Genomic DNA, 4,297 nt, shown 5'->3' with positions numbered 1-4,297 from the left:
TGCAACACGGGTGTGTTTAAACTAAGTAGTGGGGGGGAGGGGATGAACTGGAAACATAAGGATGGAGGTAAAGGGAAAGTGAGAATTAGAAAAGTTCAGAAAGACAGCAGAATCAACAGAGCAGAAAGCTCAAGAAGGGATCGTACAGTATGGCCAAGTGAAATAGGAATTGATATGGGAGGTGAGGGGAGTAATGAATTAAAAGTATTGTATATGAATGCACAGAGTATAAGAAATAAAGTGGATGTGCTTGAGGCACAGTTGGAAATTGGTAAGTATGATGTTGTGGGAATAACAGAGACATGGCTTCAAGTGGACAGGGCCTGGGAAATGAATATTCAAGGGTATACGTCCTATCGAAAGGACAGACTGATGGGCACAGGGGATGGGGTGGCTCTGTTGGTGAGGAATGATATTCAGTCCCTTGCGAGGGGGGACATAGAATCAGGAGACGTAGAGTCAGTATGGATAGAACTGAGAAATTCTAAGGGTTGAAAGACCCTAATGGGAGATATCTACAGGCCCCCAAACAGTAGTCTGGATGTAGGGTGTAAGTTGAATCAAGAGTTAAAATTGGCATGTTGCAAAGGTAATGCTACAGTTGTTATGGGGGACTTCAACATGCAGGTGTACTGGAGGAATCAGGTTGGAACTGGACCCCAAGAAAGGGAGTTTGTGGAGTCCCTCCGAGATGGATTCTTAGAACAGCTTGTACTGGAGCCTACCAGAGAGAACACAATTCTAGATTTAGTGTTGTGCAATGAACCGGATTTGATCAGGGAGCTCAAGGTAAAGGAGCCATTAGGAGGAAGTGACCATAATATGATAAGTTTTAATCTACAATTTGAGAGGGAGAAGGGAAACTCGGAAGTGTCAGTATTACAGTTGAACAAAGGGAACTATGGTGCTATGAGGGAGGAGCTGGCCAAAGTTCAATGGAACAATACCCTAGTAGGGATGACAGTGGAACAGCAATGGCAAGTGTTTCTGGGAATAATGCAGAAGGTGCAGGATCAGTTCATTCCAAAGAGGAAGAAAGATCCTAAGGGGAGTAAGGGGAGGCCGTGGCTGACAAGGGAAGTAATGGACAGTATAAAAATAAAAGAGAAGAAGTATAACATAGCAAAGATGAGTGGGAAGCCGGAGGATTGGGAAATTTTTAAAGAGCAACAGAAGGTAACTAAAAAGGCAATACATGGAGAAAAAAATGAGGTACGAAGGTAAACTAGCCAAGAATATAAAGGTGGATAGTAAAAGCTTCTTCAGGTATGTGAAAAGGAAAAAAATTGTTAAGACGAAAATTGGGCCCTTGAAGACAGAAGCGGGTGAATTTATTATGGGGAACAAGGAAATGGCAGGCGAGTTGAACAGGTACTTTGGATCTGTCTTCACTAGGGAAGATACAAACAATCTCCCAGTTGTAATAGTGGCCAAAGGACCTAGGGTAATGGATGAATTGAAGGAAATTTATATTAGGCAGGAAATGGTGTTGGATAGGCTGTTGGGTCTGAAGGCTTATAAGTCCCCAGGACCTGATAGTCTGTATCCCAGGGTACTTAAGGAGGTGGCTTTAGAGATTGTGGACGCATTGGTAATCATTTTCCAATGTTCTATAGATTCAGGATCGGTTCCTGTGGATTGGAGAGTGGCTAATGTTGTCCCTCTCTTCAAGAAGGGAGGAAGAGAGAAAACAGGGAATTATAGACCGGTTAGCCTGACGTCGGTGGTGGGAAAGATGCTGGAGTCAATTATAATAGATGAAATTACGACACGTCTGGATAGCAGTAACAGGATTGGTCCGAGTCAGCATGGATTTACGAAGGGGAAATTGTGCTTGACTAATCTTCTGGAATTTTTTGAGGATGTAACTATGAAAATGGACAAGGGAGAGCCAGTGGATGTAGTGTACCTGGACTTTCAGAAGGCCTTTGATAAAGTCCCACATAGGAGATTAGTGGGCAAAATTAGGGCACATGGTATTGGGGTCAGAGTACTGACATGGATTGAAATGAAAATTGGCTGGCTGACAGAAAACAAAGAGTAGCGATTAACGAGTCCCTTTTGGAATGGCAGGCAGTGACCAGTGGGGTACCGTAAGGTTCAGTGCTGGGACCGCAGCTGTTTACAATATATATTAATGATTTAGATGAGGGAATTAAAAGTAATATGAGCAAATTTGCCGATGACACAAAGCTGGGCGGCAGTGTGAAATGTGAGGAGGATGTTATGAAAATGCAGGGTGACTTGGACAGGCTGGGTGAGTGGGCAGATGCAGATGTGGATAAATGTGAGGTTATCCACTTTGGTGGTAAGAACGGGAAGGCAGATTATTATCTAAATGGAGTCAAGTTAGGAAAAGGGGAAGCACAATGAGATCTAGGTGTTCTTGTACATCAGTCACTGAAAACAAGCATGCAAGTACAGCAGGCAGTGAAAAAAGCTAATGGCACGCTGGCCTTCATAACAAGGGGAATTGAGTAGAAGAGCAAAGAGGTCCTTCTGCAGCTGTACAGGGCCCTGGTGAGACCACACCTGGAGTACTGTGTGCAGTTTTGGTCTCCAAATTTGAGGAAGGACATTCTTGCTATTGAGGGAGTGCAGCGTAGGTTTACAAGGTTAATTCCTGGGATGGCGGGACTGTCATATGTCGAAAGATTGGAGCGACTGGGCTTGTATACTCTGGAATTTAGAAGGATGACAGGGGATCTGATTGAAACGTATAAGATTATTAAGGGATTGGACACGCTGCAGGCAGGAAGCATGTTCCTGCTGATGGGTGAGTCCAGAACCAGAGGCCACAGTTTAAGAATAAGGGGTAGGCCATTTAGAACGGAGTTGAGGAAAAACTTTTTCACCCAGAGAGTGGTGGATATATGGAATGCTCTGCCCCAGTAGGCTGCGGAGGCCAAGTCTCTGGATGCTTTCAAGAAAGAGATGGATAGAGCTCTTAAAGATAGCGGAATCAAAGGTTATGGGGATAAGGCAGGAACTGGATACTCATTGTGGATGATCAGCCATGATCACAGTGAATGGCAGTGCAGGCTTGAAGGGCCAAATGGCCTACTCCTGCACCTATTGTCTATTGTCTCAATCTACTATTCTCTGAATAAACCAATTTATTCACCCCCCCCCCATATCATTTGTCCAGTGGAGGTCAAAGCCAATGGCTAGGTTCCTAAACCATCCACTGAAGAGATTACTAAACAAATGATAGTTGATCTTGCCCATCTCTGTGAGGGAGACGAACCTCAGCTTCCGCACTGTACCTTGGTTAGTAATGAGGGATTTTTAAAAAAGTACAATTAGTCTTAGTATTGATGATCATTAATTTTAAAAATCTTTCTACCTCAGAAATGGCTAGCATGAGAGGGCACAGTTTTAAGGTGCTTGGAAGTAGGTACAGAAGAGATGGCAGTTTTTCACGCTGAGAGTGGTGAGTGCGTGGAATGGGCTGCCGGCGACCGATACAATCGGGTCTTTAAGAGACTCCTGGACAGGTACATGGAGCTTAGAAAAATACAGGGCTACGGGTAAAGCCTAGGTAGTTCTAAGGTAGGGACAAGTTCGGCACAGCGTTGTGGGCCGAAGGGCCTGTATTGTGCTGTATGTTTTCTACGTTTCTATCTTGGTCAGACCTGGGCGAAACAAGTTAGTTTTAAATTGCAGAATCCGGAAGGTTAACTGCCTCTCTTTCCACAGATTCTTCCTGACCGGCTGAGCGTTTTCAACATTTTCTGGGCTCTTATTTCCAATTTCCGGTATGTTCGGTTGCAATGGGGAGTGATGGAGAGCGAGCGGGTGCAGGAAGCAGGCGGAGTGACGATCGGGGCTGGCTGCAAGCCTCCCGTCACCACTGCCGATGTGTAGCCCACAGCAGCAGCTGCACTGACCGCGTGGCCTAATGGATAAGGCGTCCGACTTCGGATCGGAAGATTGAGGGTTCGAGTCCCTTCGTGGTCGCCTTTTATGCAAAGTTTTTTTTAAACGTGTTTTAACATGAGCAGCAGTGTTTAACCCTAGCGTTTAAACCAGTTTATTTAATTGTATATAAAATGTTTGATACTATTCGGGAAGAGACAATACGAGCCGTGTGAGGGCGCGTTCCTTCCCCGGGGCTGCTTCAAACGGCGGTCTTCAGCCCGGCACTCCGGGGAATCCGTCCCTGGTCCCCCCCGCCCCAGAGCAGGGCTGGGGCAGTGGGCGAAGCCCGGGACTGTGGTATCTGCCACCCTCTGCTCTGCCCACGTCAGCTGGTCCGGTTAGGGCGGGGAGCTGCTGGTTATTTATTGTAATTCCG

At 45.8% G+C, this 4,297-nt stretch overlaps 1 non-coding gene across 1 annotated transcript; it reads left to right on the top strand.

The window, feature by feature from the left end:
• Positions 1–3,887: 3,887 nt before the first annotated feature.
• On the top strand, positions 3,888–3,960 carry trnar-ucg (transfer RNA arginine (anticodon UCG)). Its single transcript has one exon. It is a non-coding gene; the product is annotated as a tRNA-Arg (tRNA).
• The last annotated feature ends 337 nt before the right edge of the window (positions 3,961–4,297 follow it).

This window comes from Mobula birostris, chromosome 24 (assembly GCF_030028105.1).
Source record: "Mobula birostris isolate sMobBir1 chromosome 24, sMobBir1.hap1, whole genome shotgun sequence".
NCBI classification, from domain to species: Eukaryota; Metazoa; Chordata; class Chondrichthyes; order Myliobatiformes; family Myliobatidae; genus Mobula; species Mobula birostris.
Note: the sequence above shows the minus strand (reverse complement) of the source record. Positions and strands in the feature narration are given on the sequence as shown.